The sequence below is a fragment of the Dipodomys spectabilis genome, unplaced genomic scaffold (genome assembly GCF_019054845.1).
Source record: "Dipodomys spectabilis isolate Male_0828 unplaced genomic scaffold, ASM1905484v1 ptg000312l, whole genome shotgun sequence".
In the NCBI taxonomy this organism is placed as follows: Eukaryota; Metazoa; Chordata; class Mammalia; order Rodentia; family Heteromyidae; genus Dipodomys; species Dipodomys spectabilis.
Genome location: NW_024870989.1, coordinates 2,410,904 through 2,432,893, shown reverse-complemented (window position 1 = coordinate 2,432,893; position 21,990 = coordinate 2,410,904).

The following is a 21,990-nucleotide window of genomic DNA, read 5'->3' as shown; positions in this document are numbered from 1 at the left end:
TGTGATATCTCAATGTTGTTTTGATTTGCATTTCTTTTATGGCTAGGGATGTTGAACATTTCTTCATGTGTCTATTGGCCATCCTTCTTTCTTCTTCAGAGAAGTTTCTCTTTAAGTCTTTCGCCCAATTATTTATTGGGCAGTTGTTTCTTTGAGGATTTGTTTTTGGGGGGGTTAATTTTTTGAGTTCCAAGTATATTTTAGATATGAGACCCTTGTCCGTTGTATGGCTAGTAAAGATCTTCTCCCAATCCGTGGGCTTTCTATTGATCTTGCTAGCTATGTCATTTGCCCTGCAGAAGATCTGCAACTTTATGCAATCCCATTTGTCCAACCTTTCTTTGATTTGTTGTGTTTCCGGGTCTCTATTATTTACCATAGCTAAGATATGGAACCAACCCAGATGCCCCTCAGTAGATGAATGGATCAAGAAAATGTGGTATATATACACAATGGAATTCTATGCCTCCATCAGAACGAATGACATTGCCCCATTTGTTAGGAAATGGAAAAACTTGGAAAAAATTATATTAAGTGAAGTAAGCCAGGCCCAAAGAAACATAGGTCCCATGGTTTCCCTTATTTGCAATATCTAGTATATGTATGAGTCAAGCGGAAAAGGTCAGATAATGTGATGTCAGGAAAATGAACCCTTAGATATGTATTTTAATGTTTTTTTCTTTCATGCATGTGTTTCTAACGCATTTATAAGATTATCTCTTTGTTGCTTTGTATGGCCCTCCCCCACAGTATAACCCCTGCTTTCACTATATTTGATGTCAGTATAACTTGTGGAGGAGATGGGGAAAAACCAGTTGTTTAAGGATACAGGTGGACCTGTTGCAACAATGAGAAGTACAAGTTGACATGTCCAAAACGAGCTTTACAACGTCGGTGCGGGGGGGGGGGGGGAAGGAGAAGGATTGGGATTGGGGGGGAGGGGGAGGCTGGGAAGGGATGTGAAGGGTAAACCAAAGGAGGAGGATGCAATGCTTGGTAAGAAATGTACGCATTATCCTGCCCATGTAATTGTAACCCCTCTGTACAGTATGTTCACAAATAAAATTAAATTAAAAAAAAAAAAAAAACTAAACAAGAAGAAGCAAACAAAAAACCCACATATTTCTTTGGGACCATCCTTACAGCACTGGTTTGAGAAGAGGCTCCTTTTGCTTATCATATTCACTGGAACCTGCTTTTTGGAATCCTCATTGCTATGGTGAACTCAGGACCAGATTAAAGGAATGGATAACTGACTTTTGCAACAAGAGAATCATCTCAGGAGTTAAATATCCATGCATAAGACATTTTAAAACCTCATGTCTTTGTTTCTTTGAAGTAGAATACTTTAAAACAAAGTTATTTTCTTTTTCTATGCTGGCCTTCAAATGGCAGATTGTTTCCTTTTGTAATACTCTCAATTAGAAGTTTACAGAAAAGTTTTATATGAGTAAAGAACACACTGGAACAAGTCAGGGACAGAGTTTCCTTCAAGCCTTTGATTATTTTCTTGTACAGTAAAAAGGACAGCATAAATTAACTTGAACTTGGTCATTTCCCTATGTTCAATTCCTCTCTTGGAATCAGTATCCACTTCCCATAACAGTTCCTTCCACTTACTTCCAGGAACAATCTATGGTGCTACTCCCGGTAAAATGAATGTTTTCTGGCTTCATTGAAATAGCACAAGTACATCTTTGGACATGAGGTAACACGTGTTTCAGAGACAACTTAGTAACGAGAAAATATGGAATTGTCATGGTTTATAAAACATTATCCATGTAGATATGGCCATATAAGATGATGTTAAGTAAAATGAACCTCAAGATAGGAACACAACTTGTTTTTTTCTTTTTTGTTATTGTTTTTAATGTACTAAATGTACTATGTGATTTTTTGTTTCTCTTCTATTTTCTTCCTCCATGGTGTAACCCCTGTTTTCACTGTATTTGATGTCGTTAACCTGCACCTTACATATACATTTTTCTAATGTGGGGAGGGGAAGGGAAATAAAATGCTGAAACAAGGAAACAGTATGGCCCATTGTAACAACGAGATGAACAAGACACTATGTTGAAAACGAACTTTAAAACTTGGGGATGGGAGGGAGGAGTTTGGATGGTGGAGAGAAAAAAGATGACGGGGAAAAACAAAGAAGATGTAACAATGCTCATTAGATAATGCACTTATTAACTTACTTATGTAACTCTAACCCCTCTGTACATCATTTTCAAAATAAAAAACATGAAAGAAATTATCCTGGAGTACATTAAGTTGAAATTTCCTATGCTCTGTAAATTAAGACCAATTTTAAGTAGGAAAAAGATTCTCAGAAACATTTTTTAGTAAGTGTGTGTGTTGTTCATTAGTTCCCTAGTGTACGTAAGTTAACAGTAGGAGATACAATGAGAATAATAGGAGAAAGAGAAGTTCTGTGTTTAAATATAATGGTCCAATACACTATAGAAGACTCTGCAAAACACAACTTTGAAACAATAAAGCCAAAGCCAGTATTTAGATCTACGGGAGTGATATAGAGAAAGCATTACTATTAATTAAACATGAAGGATAAGGCCACTCTCTTTCATCTACTAACTCTAAATCATGGTAGCTAATCATGCAAATTTGTAAAAAGTAGAATGGAAGAATAATTCTGGTTCCAAGTAAGTCAGATATAAGAGCATGGACTTAATTGGAAAAAAAAGACCATGTTGAGAAAGCAGGAATTATACTAGCAATGAACTGGTGGCTAAGATCACATTTCTTTTTCCATTTTTTCTTTCTTTTTCTTTCTTTCTTTTTTTTGGATGGTTGTGGGGCTTGAAGTCTGGGCCTCCACTCTTCAGTCCAAAGCTAGTGCTCTACCTCTTGAGACACAGTGCTATTTCCAGTTTTCTGCTGGTTAATTGGAGATAAGAGCCTTACAAACTTTCCTATGCATGCTGGATTTGAACTGCAGTCCTCAGATCTCAGCCTCGTGAGTAGCTAGCATTATACGCATGAGCCACCAGCATCCCTCTTAACATCACATTTCTAACAGGGTACACTCAGTATATGTAATGTGTATGTTTCTCTATCTTTATATGAACTCGAGTTAAAAATCTGGACTACAGTTTTTGCACTCACGAAAATGTTTCTAGTTTAAAAGTTGATACTCCTGGAAAAATAGAACCTAAGAATGTCAAGGAGTCTGGGAAGTTCAGCTTGCATCCAGCCTGGGAGAACAGTCTTTGAGACACTATTTATAATTACCAGCCAAAAGCTGCACTGGAAGAATGGCTCAAGTGATGGAATACTAGTTATAAGCAAGATTGCTGAATAAGAGCTTGAGGTTATCATATATATATATATATATATATATATACCTACAAACATGCAAATACACACAGAGGCACTTATATGTGCAAACACACATATGAAACAACTCTCAGAATGTGTAGAAATGTTAGAAAATAATTTAAAAAATGTCCTAAGACTAGAATCAAGTGATAATTTTTTAATTTTAGAAAGTCCTCAAGTGAAATTTCCCCCCAAAACGCTTGAGAATATTACATAGTTAGGGACCAGAGATAGTAAGAAAGTCAAGTAATCGTTATTGAAGGGGTTGGATCCATGGAGGAATGAATCAGAGACCCCTGCAGGTGCATCTGAAAACGTTCATATCCTGTGTCAAATGTTAGAAGATCTTCGAAAATAGTACATAAACATTCTGAGCCATCAGTCTTTTGAAAAATATTATCGGAGAAGTTCAGAAATGCTAGTCTATATCAAGATTAAATAAACCAACAAAGTATGGTAGGACAATGAGATACAAGCCTGGAATTCTAGCACTCAGACTAAGACAGGAGATTAGAGAGTGGAATTACATAGTGGTACCTTCCCTGGACTAGGTAATATAATTTTGTCTCAATAAAACAAAACCAGAAAGGAATAAAAAAAAACAAGAAAGGAATACAAAGTTGCAAGTTTTGGCTAATTTTGTCATTATGTTTTAAGAAGTCAAGTTTCCTATTGAAATGCAACTCATATGTAATCCTCAATTGTGTTTTAAATGCTGTCATCATTACAGAACATTCCTAGATGCTAAAGATCTCAAGATTCATTGTTGGTGGGAATGTAAACTTATTCAACCACTTTGGAAAGCAGTATGGAGGTTCCTCAAAAGACTTCACAAAGAACTCCCCTATGACCCAGCAATCCCACTTTTGGGCATTTACCCTAATGTTTACAAAAAAGACCACACTAAAGCTACCAGCACAACTATGTTTATTGCAGCATTATTTACCATAGCTAAGATATGGAACCAACCCAGATGCCCCTCAGTAGATGAATGGATCAAGAAAATGTGGTATATATACACAATGGAATTCTATGCCTCCATCAGAAAGAATGACATTTCCTCATTTGTTAGGAAATGGAAAAACTTGGAAAAAATTATATTAAGTGAAGTAAGCCAGGCCCAAAGAAACATTGGTCCCATGGTTTCCCTTATTTGCAATATCTAGTATAGGTATGAGTCAAGCGGAAAAAGTCAGAGAATGTGATGTTAGGAAAACAAACCCTCAAATATGTATTTTAATGTTTTTGTTTCTTTCATGCATGTGTTTCTAATGCATTTATAAGATTATTTCTTTGTTGCTTTGTATGTCCCTCCCCCACAGTGTAACCCCCGCTTTCACTATATTTGATGTCAGTATAACATGTGGAGGAGACGGGGACAAACAAGTCATTTAAGGATTCAGGTGGACCTGTTGCAACAATGAGAAGTACAAAATGTCATGTCAAAACCAGCTTTACAATGTCGGTGTGGGAGGGGGGTGGGGGGGTATGATTGGGTGGGGGGGAGGGGGGAGGCTGGGAAGGGAGGTGAAGGGTAAACAAAGGAGGAGGCTGCAATGCTTGGTAAGAAATGTATGCATTATCCTGCCCATGTAATTGTAACCCCTCTGTACAGTATGTTCTCAAATAAAATAAAATAAAATTTAAAAAAAAAATTGAAAAAGTAAGCATCATTCTGTTGGATTCCAAAGAAATTATCAAGGATTACAAAAGCTTAAGCCTGGGGAAATAGCGAAGTTCATCTAATGTAGGACTTTGTAGACCTGTCTAAATTAGAATTTAAATTTAAAATAAATATTTTTGTTTGTAATTTTTTTGTAATTTCATATTCTATTTCATATTGAATTTCATATTCTATACGATAGAAGATTTAATTCACAAATTCACAAATGATTCTGGCATTCTATTTGCCTAAAATATTCTTTCAAGTGAGCTATAATTAGAACTTAGTTAATAGATAATTGCAAAAGTTCCTGTGTAACATGATAATGAGAATAATATAGACAAAGTTGCCAACAAATTTATGACATTAATTTATAAATTTAGAAAAAGAGGAATTTTTTGAGACTTTGGTGCACCATGGTATGAATAGAGTAATTGTGTGACATCCTTTTTCTTCTACCTATATATAACACAGGAAGAAATTTTCTTAATTACATACCTCTGTATACGATGAGAAAAATGCTAGGTTTGGGGTTTGTTTTTATTTTGGTTTTGTTGTTTGCTTTATCCTCGGGCTTAAATTCTGGGCCTGGGTACTATCCCTGAGCCTGTTTTTGCTCAAGGCTACTGCTCTTCCACTTGAACAACAGTGCCACTTGTGTCTGGCTTTTCGTGAGCAGTTTATTGGAGATAAGAATCTAAGGAACCTTCCTGCCTGTGTGGGCTTTGAACCATAAGCTTCAGATCTTCATATTCAGGTATTCAGGTCTCCTGAATATCTGTGATAGATAAAAATATAGCTATAAATAATATTTGCAAGTGTTTTGATCTCAAGAATACCACTGGGGGGAAAATGATGCAGCAAAGTTTAGTGTAGTGTTCTTTCCCCAATAGGAAGAGCATCACATTAGAAGAAGTGTAGTATTTTTTCACAATAATGATAAGCTAGTCCTGATGTGAATTTAGGGAATTTTAAGGTCCACCTTACAAGTTGGAAACTGTTGGGCTAGGATGAATTTACAGCATAAAAACTTAGGATTGATGGTCATAGAAATAATAGCTTACTCTGATGAACATATGTTTACACTTGAGGAATTTATTATAGATACTTCATAGTTTTATCTTCTACCAGAATGTGGCTATTTTTTCCGTTGACTTTTAAATATGTACCACCCACACTGGAAACTGCATCAATTGCAGAATAAAATGCAAACAGGTACTGTTTTGAATGTCTCTGGTTCGGCATGTTCAGAATTTGAAAATGAGTAGTTAGTAGTTACAGGAATGTTGAAAAATACATATATTCTGTCCTCTTAACAATTAGTCAGTTTTAAAAGTTAGGAGTTTCCATAGAATTGAACTGTTTTCTGTTTTAGTATGACAATACTAAAATAATGTGTTTTTTCCAAAATAATGGCAAGTATATTCTGAAAAATTTGTATAGTTTGATAACATTCAAGTTGATGACCATCTGATAAAGGGGTAATTAATACAAATTATAAGACAAATAGCGTTCATTTTTTAAAAAGGTAATCCACATAGAATAATATTTACTATACCAATATAGTGAAATTATATTTTATGTAGCTTATTTTTTAATTTAATTTTATTGTCAAGGTGATATATAGAAGTGGTTGCAGTAATTGTAAGATAGTAAATATATAGCATGTCGAACATTTTACCTCCTCCCTCATTTTTCTCATATTTTCCTTCACCCCAATACCCCTTACAAGTTGTAATGTAAATTTCCAACAAGTCTTGTGAGTATTGCTATTGCACTAGTTTGTCTTTTGCCCTTTGTCTCGCCATTTTGTTGTTCCTCTTCTCTTGCCAAATTAAGATATATGTATATACAATACACAGGATCCCAAAATCAAATATAGTAGGGGATAAACCATAGGGGTAAACACAAAGAAAAAGAAATCACATTGTACATCAAAAACAACAACCACGAAGAAAAACCTCTGTTTCCATATCTAGGAGTTTATTTTGCTCAGCATTATCTTATATGGTCATATATACATAACTATTGAGACATTCGGCTCATCTGCTAGGACTATCCTAGACATTTCCTACTTATTACAAATGAGAGAAACCATGGAATCTCTTTATGTCTTGCTTATTTTACTTAGTAGGATATTTCCAAGTCTTTCCATTTCCTTATGACTTAGAAGCATAGAATTCCACCGTGTGTGTGTGTGCATGCGTGCGTGCATGTGTGTGTGTGTGTGTGCGTGTGTGTGTGTATGTGTGTGTATCACATTTTGTCAATTCGTTCATCAACTGAGTGGCATATTGGTTTAAAACATGATTGCATGTAAGTATCACTTAGGGTCATTCAAAAATGACAGATGCCACTTCCCCAGACATTCTAAAATCATGATTTCTAAGTCAGGATTTTATGGTGGCAGGTGTTGAGATATCTGAATGAGTCTATCTATATCTTGCACTGAATTAGACAGGAAGATATCCAATATCATATAGAATAAAAATGGTAGTGATAAAATATTCCCTTGAGAAAGACATAAGAGGTTGCCAGAAGTATGAAGTAGTTGAGATAATTTTGAAGAATTTAGAAATGCAAGCTCAGGTATGTCTCTTTAAATAATAATTATGTAAGTGGAAGGGCAAAAGAAGGGAAAGAGAAGAAAATAACTGACAGCAGATCATTGTCCCAAATTAGAGTATAAAAGACATAATCTATTACTTCCAAGTTAAAAAGAGACCAATATAATATGTCGCACTTAATTTAGGTACATGCAAAATGTTTACTTGGCTTTTTCCTACTTTAATGCTCCTAAATAAATGAAGACATAAGAAAAGGTATGTGATCGCCATTACTTCAACCTGAACAGTAACTGTGATGAGCCCTCTTTTTCTCACTTTGCACTTGGAAAATAGTACCTAAGTTGATGATGTTGTGGCTGATTAGAGGTAGACTAAGGGGCTTCTAATTGTACAATTATCCCAGAATAGTTTAAAGTAGTTTTTTCTCCCAAGATATCCAACTACATTTTCTGAAGTTGTGCTTTGAACACACCCTCACACATGAGCAGATTATTTGAAATTATACTTCAACATTTCCTTGTCACATTCTACTTTGTGCCTTTGTCTTTTTTTGCACATTCCTTTTGAGTTCATGGTTGCTCTATTTCCATTTCATCTGTAATAACTGCTAAGAACATTGTTCAACTACCACTTCTTGTTTGCACATGCCCAGTCTATGTGTGAAGGTACTTTGTACATGTTAAGCAATAGGGTAGTACTCACTCTCTGAGGAGAATAGTTCCACATTATAACCCTATGCTCACATTAGAGGGCGTAGAATTTAAAGCATTTTGAGACAAACAGTGATATAAGAATTGAAAGGCTCCTTAGGGACATTTTCTTGGAGCTCATTAGTTTACCCAGGAGAAATATAAATATCCATAAAACCTGGAGCTTATTAGTAAGTATCCGAATTAACACTAGATCTTAGATACTGTGTTAATACAAGTCACCATTTTATTATTGTTACATCAGAATCCTTCCCTATTGCAAATATGGATGAGAAAATGAAAGAAAGGCATTAAAGAAAAATGTCTTATCTTTTTAGGCATTTAATCCTAGTGGTGAGGGTAATGTCTGAACTCTCCCATTCAATAAACATTTAAAGTTTATAAGAGTACTTCCTACATATAAGAATTTGTGGCATGTTGATTGACAGGGTTATTTCAGCATGGAGATATCCCTAACAAGAACTAGATTTAAATAGAATATATGTCAGTTATGATGTGTCAATCAGGCATTTTCTATTCTAAAGAAGAATCAATTCGAGGACTGTTCAGTAACATCAGTAACATCAGTGTTACTTGTCCTACATTTATAATGAATAGGCTGATATAATATCCAAACATATCTAAAGATATTTCAATAAAATCCCAAACTGAATGGATACATGGGTCACTCATTGAAACTGTAGACAAATTAGTCTTATCTGTGCTGTAGATCAATCTATAATCACCTGGCTAAACAAACTCTTCAAAAATATTCACAGAATTCCTCTAAGTAAAGATCATGACAGTTATATCTGTATAATTCTTCTAAGGTCAGGATAAAAGAATTTGTTCTCAATATTTTAAATCAACAGAATCTGTTGAATTCATGGATCCAGAATTTTATGGCTTCACATTCATATCTCAAAATTTTATTAATATGACTTTGACAAAAACACTGTTCTTATTGAACTTGTCTATGTCCTTTTAGTTTTCAAATCCAAATAGCATATTTCCTTCAGTATCTTCCTGACAATTTGTTCCCTTGTTTACCTCTCTAAATCTGTTTTTGGTCGTGGATATTTTAATGATGTCTAAAAAGACTTATCTATGCATCTGTTTAACATAAATTTTAGAACTATCAGAGAGTTTTTTCCTCTAAATCCATCATTTCCACCTGTAGTCCTTATCACCAAGAATATTACTAACATGGTTGCCATCCAGAGACGTGGAAGCACTTTAGATTTCTTCTTATCCTTCTACTTCCGTCTGTTAGGTAAGATGAATGATCAAGATTTTCTGTTTCTGTCACTAATATAATTTCTATGTACTCCTTTTTATGCAACTGAAACTGGCCTGTTTCAAATACTCATCATTGGTCACTTTGTCCTAAAACAACTGCTTACATAGTATGCTTTTTCCCCATAGACTTTTCATATTGTTCCTCTCCGTCACCAAATTACTGCTCCATGTAAGCACACAGAGTGAATATCTCAGATACAAATTCTAGTATCATTAATTACTCACTACATTGACTGTTGGCATTACATTTCTCATCTGTAAATGGATATAATCTACCAGAAATATTGAAGAATGAATTTGTTGAATTCTAGAGCAAGAAAAAAGAAAAGTGAAGAGTCCTTACATTTTCCATCTTACCTTACAAATAAGAAAAGAGTCAAATTCAGTTTGTTGGTTTAAAATCACAATTTTTTTTCATGCAGAAATAAAAATAAGTCATCATCAGGCTACACTGTGGTCATCATCCTCACCAAAATTATTATTAGCATCATAAGTGCTAATTATTGAAAGTCTGGTATGTGTCTATGACGTTGCTATCATTTGTCTTTTGATTAATAATTTTAATGTTACCACTGTGCATGCATCCATATTAAAATTTTGAACAAATAAAGAAACTAAAAAAAACTAAACCATATCAGGTAGCTTGACTATGTGCTTTTAACAAATTATGGAATAGATTTTTGAAGCATTACAAATTCCTAACCAGTATGAATTAACTTCTCTCTCCGTCACTACACACAAATATTTAAGAGTTTGAACAGAACTTTTTTCAAGTGATATACTCTAAATGTTACTACAATATCATGTGTATATCTAAAATTTCCTTTAAAGTAATAAACTCTACTTTCAAATCAAGTATTAGTTATTTTATTCTCAGGAACTTTTAGAAAAAGACTGTATATCTTTGAAATGTAAAAGGTCAAAATAGTAGCATAAAAATTTTAGAGGGAGTCTGTCTTCAGAAATACATATACATATATATCCATATATACGTTATGTGCAGAAAGATATAGATTTTTAGAGATTATTTGTCATCAGAAATATGTACATATATTTAAATTTCTGTGTAGAATGATGTACATTATAGTGAAAGATACATCTTAAAACATAATTAAAATTTAAAAAATACATCAAACCAAGTGCCAGTGACACGCTTATAATTCGAGCTATTCTGGGTGCTGAGATCGTAGAATTGTGTTCGAAACTAGCCCAGACAGAAAAGTACTTGTTAGAGTCTTATCTCCATTTAATCACTAAAAACAGGAATTAGCTCTGTGCTTCCAGTTGTGGAGTGCTGTCCTTGAGCATAAAAACATTGGGGACAATGCCAAAGTCTTGCAAACAACAACAACAACAAAATGTATCACATTAATTTCACAAAAGCAAATTTTAACTGCTGTGAACATTTCTTAGAAACATGAATACATGCCCCTGGAAAATGTTAAGTAAAAGTATAGATTATTTATGCCTATGTTAAAGACAAGACTATTTAGATTGTTTAAGATATTTAGGTGAGGATTAGGAATTAAGAATAATGAGATTTGGGTAATAGATTGGGATTGGACTTTAATTATAGTCTATAGTAGTAATAAAATGATATTTGTAATGATTATATAAAATTATTCTTGCTTGGTATATGAATTATAATAAGTGATAAACATTTTAAAATGATTTCCAATGCAAAGGATTATCAATTCTTTTGTACTTTCAAAAAAATTAAGAAATCTATTCCAAGGCTAGTTTGCTCTAAGACTATATTTGTTTTCTAAAATTAATTTAGGAATGAGTTAAGATTTAGATAACGATGCACAGCAGAAGAGAGTGAGAGGGGATAGAATGATGGACCACATAGGAGCTGTATGTCATTGGTACTGTGTTTCAAAAAACAGAAAGACTTCAGAGAAGAGAAAGAGGAATATAAGGTGTCCTGAATCAAGTTTCGTTTTAATCCAACTAATAGTTTTGACTGAGAATCAGAGAACATGGGAAAAATAGAAAATAAAGCATTGTATAAACCTGTTACAATGTAAAGAAATTGTAATAGGAAGATGATAATTAATTTCCAAAGAAATAAAAGAAAAGGTAGGTAAATTCTAAAGGGAAAAAGAATGAAGAGAGAAAAGAAGCAAAATAAACCTTTATCAATAACAAACACAAGCGTTTGGAAGTGGAAAGGCAGTAGAAATATTGTAAATAACAATAAAATAACAATAAAAATTGCTAACGTGGATAGAAGATGGATCATATTTTATCATATATAATTTTGAAGTTATAGGAAATGAAAATTTAAAAGTCATAATTTAAAACACTATAGCCCAATGGTAAAACATTGGCATAGCATGTGTGAAGCAATGGTGTGATCGCCCAAACATTACAAAGTACACCCAAAGCACACACACAAAAAAATCCACATTAACACACACACACACACACACACACACACACAACATACACACATTTGGAATATTGATATTATCATATTAAACAGAGGTAATTATCACAAATAGTAAAAATATGTTAATATGAAATCATATTATTGCTCATACTATTTAAAAGTTTACTAGAAATAAAATACTCACAATATACTTGGATTCTTATAGATCAACTAAATTGAAAATTAAGAAATAGAAGACACGAGAACCTTTGCAAACAAGTTTTAAATAATAAACATTTTGAAACATGTATACTTTTATTTTGACAAAAGATTGATGTTTCTGGTATTTTAACTCAAGATTTAGAATATGATAACCAGATGCTCTATGTCTCGCTAGAGATGGCTATATTTCTAATCATTTCACTCTGGATACTTTTATAATAAAGGTCTCATCATTTCAAAGCCTCTCCCGAATCACAAACCCTGCTTATATTTCCCACCATAGCTAGAAAATGGAAGCCACAAATCACCATTCCCTGCTCAAACATTTTTTTAATTCAAGTACAAATATTTCCAAAAAGTGACCAGGTAATGAACCTTCTTAATAAAGTATGTACTTCTTGGAAACACAGTAAGGACAAATATGTTTAAAACTATAAGAAATTAAAATTATTTAAATTCACCAACCATATAAAAATTAAGAAAATAATTTTTAAATATTCATGTTAAATATTTTAAAAGCAAAATATATGTGTCTAAATAATTTACATTGTAAAACTCATGCAAAATTGAATTAACTAATCCTTCGACTCTGAAAAAAGAATTACTCTAAAGAAACAAAAGAAAATAATTAAGTTCAAAATTTGAAATTTAGAAAATGAAATGAATTGCATTCTTTAGTTGACTGAAGAAACTGTAAACCCTCTGTATATCAATTTTATAATAAAAAATGCATGAACAAAGAAAGCAAAAGTACCCATTGATCAATAGCACCAGCTAAAGTATCAGTATTCCTTTTTTTGAGTGTACAAGAAAATCGATGGAGGGGATAAGAATGTTCCTTCCATTAAAAAATGTACTCATTACCTTACTTATGTTACTGTAACCACTTTGTACATTACCTTTACAATAAAATTAAATTGAAATTAAAAATAAACTAAATAATATACTAATTAAGAATTCTTAGAAGCCATTGGTTAAAAACTTTGTAAAAAACTGTCCTAGGAACCCAAGGAATATACATTGATGATACTATTTAAATACTTAAACTTCAGCAGAGAAGCAAAAAGTTTATAAATGTTACAAGTAAAGTAATAAAGCAGAATATATTACTATTAATAAAAATCATAAGATGAATTTATAGTGTTAGTCAAATATGTAACAAATGAGATGAATTGCCATTCGTTTGCACTTAATAAATGAGAAAGAATTCTCTAGGTCTTTTAAAATATATCTTAAGATAATGAAGAAACTATTCTGTCACATCATATGATAATCAGATAAAGATGATATTAAAACAAAGAACAGATTGTACTAAGTTGTGGGATGTTAATGTATTTACCTATTTTGGTTATGGGTAACTGGGGATTTCAACTTGGAGTATTGTTCTTGCTAGGCTGGCATCACATCAGTGGTTAATTATAGGATAGGGGTTCCCTTTCCACAAGAACATGCACCTGAGCTGTCCTTTTAGCCTTCCCATCATCAATGGCATCAGAGTTGCACACCAACTTGTCTAGCTGCCTACCTTGGCTGGCCTGGATTCTGCAGTCCTTCCAATCTTTGCCTCTAGATAGTGCAGGATCGTGGAAATGATCCAGTGCATCCAGCTATAGAGTGAGAAGGAAGTCCACTAAACTTTTGGCTTGGGTTCTGTTCTCAAGCCTCCTAAGTAGTTAAGAGTAAAGATAGGAGCCCCTGGTGCCAAGCAGTAGCAGTATTTTTAAAAAACTCGACATATATATGAGTTAGGCTTGTGATTACCTCAGGAAAAGAATCAAAGAGCAGTGAAGCATAAAGGACAGTCAGAACTTTAACTAGCTACTCAGAGGCTGAATCAGCTTAGCTAGCTACTCAGGAGGCTGAGATCTGAAAACCACTGTTCAAAGCCAGTCCAATCATGAAAATACATGTGATTATTTCCAAAAAATCAGAAGTGGAGCTCAAGTGGTAGACCACTATCCTTGGGCACAGAAGCTTAGGGATAGTGCCCAGGCACTATCAAGCTTCAGGAATGATGAATACATGCATGAGCTCCTGCAAATATGCGTGTGCATACACACGTGTGCGTGAACACACAAACACACCAATGAGTATTTCAATGCTACCTTCTTTAATTTTTTTTACCTTGTTGTACCCTATTGCCATGTATTGGTACACAAATTAACAAAATCAGCTAAGCAGCTATTTACATACAACTGATCATGTTTCTCTAAAGTCTATTCTCTTTTTGCAAGCCTGCTTTTATATGACCCAAAAGTAAATTATTCAGGAGGGCAATTCATCTCCCTCAACTCTGTAGTATTAGATGATTGTTTAGGTTCTTCCTAGCTATATGATTTTGTGAAATTCTGCATCAAACAGCGTATTTCTTTCACGAGAAGGGAAGCCTTTGTCAAACAATTAATAATAGGATTTTCTCCTCCTGGCAAGCATGTGTAGTTTTATTATCTTCGTATATTTCATGATCTGTCTGTGTATGCCAAAGACTGCTGTGAAAATAAAAAGCACTTAGCATTCGTATAACATTCATATGTATGAAGGTATTTAAATATTACTGAAATTGCTTTGGAATAAATAATGTTCACCTTGACTATTTTGAGAAAGAAGAATTGGTTTCTCAGCACTTAGGTAAGAACGTGAGTGAAAGAAACAAAAGGAAAGTTTGGAACAACTCAACACATACATTCAAATGAAACAAAACAACTGAAGAAAACACAAATTAATTCAGTACTTAAAAACCTGCAGGAAATGCAATGATTTTTTTAAAAAATCAGCTATGATAAGCTTTTGAGAATCCTGACTACTTGGGAGTCTACTGTTGTGAGGAGAGTGGTTAAACCCAGACTGGACAGAAAGATCTGTACACAAAGCCATGCCATGCACCTGTTATTCTAAATTCCAGGAAGAATAACATAAAGTGGAATGAGCCCAAGATCATACACAAGGAGGAAGCCAGATTCTATCTGAAAAATAATCATGGTAATTTAGGGCTGGGGCATGACAAAGTGTTAAGAACACCCATTTAGGAGACACAAGACACTCAATGCAAACTCTATTATGGGTAATGAAGAAAAAAGCTATAACTTTAAATAATTGGAATGATTGTAAGATTTGAGTATTTCAGTGGAGAAAAAAAAACATGAGAGAGATAGAGTGAACCCATGTTGTGATCCCTTCTACTTAAGCTATAATGTTGTGTGGAAGTCCAGACATAACAGAGTTATCTTGCAAATGAGTATGGATATGCATTTGGGTGATGGAAATATTCTACTTACACAGGTGTAAATTAGATTTTTGGCTAGATTGTAGTTCTTGAACTAAGAGCCTGTGCGATGCCCTGAGCTTTATCTCTCAAGGCTACCACTCTATTACTTTGAGCCACAGTTCCAATTCTGATTTTCTGTTTGTTGTTTGGAGATAAGAGGCTCATGGACTTTCTTGCCAAAATGGCTTCAAACCATGATCGTCAGATCTCATCCTCCTGAGTAACCAGGATTCCAGACATAAGTTGTCTATTTTTTAAATAGTTTAGTAAATCATGTAGTTACAGAAGTCATAAATTATCATTACAACCTGTGTAATAGATGTGTGTATGTATATATCAATGCATACAGACAGAAATATTTTATCGTATCTTTGTATCTACAGTAGATTTATGAAATATCAACCTTCGTTGTAAAATAAAATGGAAACAAAAGTTATTAAGGAGCAAAACAAAGGGAATTGTCACAAGTTTCTTGTTGTTTAATGGAATATGAATTGCAAGAATCAGTTTGGGAAAACCATCTTAATTTAACATAATGGATAATGGGTATTAATTCCAATCTATCTATTTGCCCATATTGTGCATCCTCACACATGAGTATCAAAATCAAACCACAATTTTTGCTTTTGTATTTAACGCACCTGTTATAATTTAGGGGATTGATGAAGTACTCAAATAAAGATTAAAATAATAGTAAGTGAGGCTATGAGTTAGAGCTGAAAATGTTTTTAAATATTATAATAGCTAATTAAATTGAAATTTTCTTACTTTTACTCTATTGTCATGTCCCTCATTCCCACATTAGAAAAGTACGTAGAAGGTTCTCAGTAAATTATGTGTATAATCATGAAAAAAAATGTATTGAAAGAATATGGGCCCAGTGTGGTTTTAGCTTATTGAGACCTGTAGGGGGTAATGTGTTTTTAAGGCCTTGCAAAACGTTGTGATGGAGATGAAAGGAGGGATGTGCTTATTCTGGAAAATTGTCTAGAGGATTGCTCCCAGAAAGATAGTGATGAATTCTTCCAAAAGATACAGAAAATCACTTCCACAACCATGTTGAGTGCTGCACTATTTACCTTAGCCAAGTTATGAAAACAGCCCAGATGTCTTATGGTTGAGGGATGGTTGGAGAAAGTGGGGCACATATACACAGTTGGATTGCACCCATCCATTATGAAGACTGTTACGTAATTTGCAAAGAAATAGATAGATCTAAAAATATGTTAAGTAAACTAAGTCAGAGCCAGACACACGAAGGACCCATGTTCTGTCGCATATTTGGAACATAGGATTTTGTGCAAGTTTACACAACAGTATTAACCAAAGCATGCTCTTTGCAGACGAGTATTTAAAAGTGTAATTTCTTATAAAATTGAACTTTTATTCCAACAAAGTGAATACCAAGAAACTATCATTTGGAAGATATGAGCGGAAGTCAAAGGGAAGGAATAAAGAGAGTTATGGATGAAGAGAGGGAAGGTATAATATTCAATGCAGAAACTAGAAGCAATGAAAGTGGGGTGAGGTTTGGAAGGGTACTGGAAAGTTACGTAAAGATCCATTGTACTTATAAACTGATTTGTTGAATGGAAATGCCTTCATACAACTATTTAATAAAAATATAATTAAAAACAATGGAGATGGGGCGGGGAAGGTGGCTCAGTGGTAGAGAACTTGCCTTGCAGGCCTGAGGCCCTGGGTTCGATTCCTCAGCACCACATAAGCAAAAATAAAAAGCCAGAAGTGGCGCTGTGTTTCAAGTGGTAGAGAGCTAGCCTTGAGCTGAACAGCTGAGGGACATCACCCAGGCCCAGTGTTCAGGCCCCACGACCGGACGCCCCCCCCCAAAAAAACAGTGGAGACATCTGAACCTTAAACTGTGTTCTCTTAAATCATGAGTCAAAATAATAGTTTCCTTCTCAGAAATTTTCTTTGCAGTTATTTTCCTCAAAATGACAGAAAAGTGACCAACAAAATGAATGTCAATACATCACATTGCATATCCTAAAGAAAAACAATATAAAAATCACAGTAAAAATGTTAGAATTCATCACATGATAAAATAACAGGTAGAAAGGATCAAATGCTGATTGTTTTTCCAAGTACGTTACCTATGGTATCTAATTTAATCCTCACAATAATCCCATAAAGTAGAACTACTTCTATTTCTAATTCTCAGATGATGATATTGAAGTCTTCAGAGTTGGAATTACTAGTACAACATTTCACAAATGGTAAATCTTAGCCTGCGGCCCATTCCCACCATATCAAATAACTTCATTCTATTTTGTGACTAAAATACCAGTACTTAGTCCATTAATTCTAGGAAAATTTCCCAGAATTATTGTCCACACTTTAATAATATGTCACTTTATCTTTGTTAGAAAATAGGAAACTAAGCGGGATGTCGGTGGCTAGACCTGTAATCGTAGCTACTCAGGAGGCTGAGATCTGAGGAACGCGGTTCAAAGACAGCCCAGTCAGGAAAGTCCGAGAGATTCTTATCTATAATAAACTGCTAATAAACCAGAAGTGGCACTGTAGCTCAAGCGGTACAGTGCTTGACTTGAGCGGAAGAGTGCAGGGACAGTACTCAAGCCCAGAGTTCAAGTGCCAAGACCAACCAAAAAAAAAAAAAAAAAGGAAATAGGTAACTGCAATATGCAAGTTCATAATCAATTTATACCTCCCTGGTGAAAGGAACTTCTAAACTATAACATTCTTGATTTCTAGCTCAAAATTGTAGAAATTATATTCTATCCCATAACAACACTGCATCGCAGTCATACTGAAAGAATAATCTCCCAAATTCCTAATGGAAACAGATTACAGGTCTTATAGACCAATCATTTCCACATTGTAGCTCACATAAGTTGTGTACCATTAGAGGTATTTTGATTGCTTTTTATACCCAACATTTTGAGAGAAATGCTTTACTTTAAAATGTTATTAAAGCAAGACTGATATAAAAATCACCTTTGACCCCAGATGAATATTTACCTTTCATATACCCAAAAATGCAGTCTTACCTATCATTAATGTTAGGAACGGGAGGTTAAAATCATGGACACCAAGACCTAAGCATGAATTAAAGACTCTCCAACTTGTGAATACAATTGTTTTAAAAAGACATCAATACTACTGCATGTTTTTCAAAATTTCTTGTGATATTGAAGATTCAATGATAAAATATTAACAATTGAAAATAACTCATTTTCTTGGGAGTAGGACAGAAAACACAAGATTAATCCTTCATTTTCAAATACCTTTATTTTTCTACAAATTCACTCTTATAATTATCAAGATTATAAAACTAACTGAAGTACAGAGCCACAAAGGAAATAATTTAACTGCATCATCTACATTCAAAAAACTGTTACTGGGGCTGGGAAGGTGGCTCAGTGGTAGAGTGCTTGCCTTGCATGCATGAGGCCCTGGGTTCGATTCCTCAGCACCACATAAGCAAAAAGGAAAAAGCCGGAAGTTGCGCTGTGGCTCAAGCGGTAGAGCACTAGCCTTGAGCTGAAGAGTGGAGGGACAGTGCCCAGGCCCAGAGTTCAAGGCCCCACGACCGGACCCAAAAATAAGAAAAAAAAACTGTTACTAGAAAACAAAGTTATACTAATAATTAGCTTACCAAATTCACTTATATCCTTTTATTCTATTTCATAATATTTCATAATATTCTATTGCATAAAAAGCCTATATACCCACTTACATCTTCATATCTTAATATTTATTTCAGAAATGTCTATAGCTCTATAGTCAATGAACTGAAATAATACTAAAAATATTCAAAGGCTTTTCAGAAATTGCAAGACGCTCTCGGGGTTGTTATTTATATTGGAAAAGATATTCGAAAAGCCTTATTTGTTAAAGTTGTGATAGTTACTTCCACGAAAGAGCCATTAGTGAAGATCCCATTGCATGTACAAAACAACTTCAAATGCATCCACAATCTGGAGGTGACACATGCTTTTTGTTTGTTTGTTTTGAAAGGTATATCTAGCAAGCATATCCACAATACTGGTTTTCAGTCAATATGATGGGATATTCAAACCTAATAAATACAGGGTTGATTATCTTAGTGAGAATAGATATGATGTTACAAAGAAAGTTATTTTCAACAGAAATCCGGAAAGAGTTTATTCATCTTGTGAATAACCAGAGTGTAATACCTGTTTGGTCAAGTCAGTGAAACTCACTCCATGAGTATATCTTAAAAGTATAACCAATTTAAGAGGTCAAATACATATTTTGTACTGACAGTCATCTTACAGCAATAACTTACTACCTAATTATATCTGTATCTTCTTACCTAACATATAATAAGAGCTGAAAGTGGTCTCTTTTATCTAACTTAATTTTGTATATGCTTTGATTATGATGATGTTATTATTTGACAAATAAAATGTACAGAAGGGTGGCTCCACAGAAATGACATGACAGAACACTGATAAATAAAAACATTGCAACACAGATAGCTCTTTTGAGCCTCAACTTGTCCACATTGGCAAGCAACATTGCAACAGCACACGCACACATATACACATACACACATGTGTGCACATGTACACACATAAACTTGCATGCTAAATTCAGGGTTTAGTACAAAAAAGTACAAATAAAGTTTTAGTGATTAGGACAATCGTTAATTTGCCTTATTACAAAATAATACACAATCCAGTCACCATGGGTGTTACATTTTACTTGCCTTGCCACATGTGACCACTTAATTTATTTTAATTAATTAATTAATTAATTTGTTTGGTGCTAATACTAGGCTTGAACTCATGCCCTGGCTCTGTCCCAGAATTTGTTGATTTTTTGTTGTAGTTTTCTCAAGCCTAGAATTTTACTGCTTGTCCCACAGCTCCATTTCTAGCTTTTGCTGGTTACTTTCAAATCAGAATTTAATGGACTTTTTTTTGTTTGGTTTGGTTTCAAACCACAATCCTCAGATTTCATCTTTCTGATTAGCTAGGATAAACACATGAGCCACGAGTGTGGCTTCTAGTTTTTCCTCTATAGCTATCTAATACACATATTAGATAGTAATTTAAAACTTAGAGTATAGAAGCAAGTTGTACAGTGATGATATTGTCTTGTCAGAAATTTAAGCTAGTAAATTTCTTCTTAAAACCATAAACAAAAATACCATGGTATAATATAAGAGAACTCACTATTGAACATATGAGCTGTAAGAGCTTTCTAATAGATCCATTATTTGTTACCCAACATTAGAAAAAAACTATATAATGCGGTAGTAAAATAGAAGTCCTTTGTGGGAATACTTAATTACCTTGTTTTTAAAGATACTTGTTTTCATCTAAAAAAGTAGGCCTGTCTATTGCCTTCATGTGATTTTGATGATTGAAGGTGCTTAATGAGAAGTCAAAGTGAATTACTAATCTTTGCTATCAATTAAATCTCACCTTTTCTTCTTGGAACTTATAATTATTAAAGCAATAGTTCAGAATCAGCAAGCAATAGTTCAGATTCACACTTCCAGTGCAAGTGGATCACCAGTAATTAATCCTTGATACCATTTTCCACAAAGTTTTGTCACAGATACAATCGGCCTGTCTTCTCTAGCTGCTTTCCTAGCCTGGACCTATTCTTTACTCTACAGGAAAAGTGTGATTCAATTGATTTCAGTCAGATCTGTTACTAGAATTATCAAGGATTTAGATTTTTGTCTGTAATTTGGTCAAAGCTATGTCTCTTTATGTAGGCTAATAAAAATGTATTTACTAAATTCAAGTAAATACATAAATTCCATTTCCATCTCTTTTAAAAAATAAAATTGTTTGCTCTATAAATTGATCAGAGGCATGGTCATTGCACATCTGTCTCTCTCTTCCTCTCTCCCTTTCATGGTTCTCATAGATAATGTGACTGCTCCATAATTATCCTAATTTATTTTGCTTTTATATTTTTGGTTGCATCATTTCACTTTCTGCTCTGCCATTTCCCAAATCATTTACATAGGAGGCATTATTTCATATTTTCTCATTCCTATAATAAGCTGCACATGAAGACACCACTGGTACCATTTTCAGTCTGTACCTTTGAATATGGAGGAAAACCTTTCCTCTGCTCTCTATCAATTCCCTACTCTCCAGTTAGAATAATTTCCAATAGTAAAATTGGAAAAAGAGAAAGAAAATCATGGTGAAATAACAGATGTAGAAAATTCACTGGATTTTTCTGACCAGTTCAACCAACGTGAACTATTAGGGAATACATGTGCACCCCATTCCCACTGGTACTCACTGTCTCTGGTTAGGCAATTCTGATGAAGACAAGGAACAAGATGAAAAAGTGAGGAATGGTATCATTTGCAAAAAAAAATGGAGAAGTATTAAAACAAATTTTTGTTTGGGCTGCTGAAAATAATCGGCTTACTACAGTGCAGATACCTCTCTTCATCGGGAAGCCTCCAGTGGGCACTTAGACATTGTCCATGAGTTGGTGGCTCAAGGCAGATATTCATGCAATTACTGTGAATGGCTAGACACCCCTGCACAGTGCTTATATGTTGAATAATACCAGAGTGGCTGCTTTCT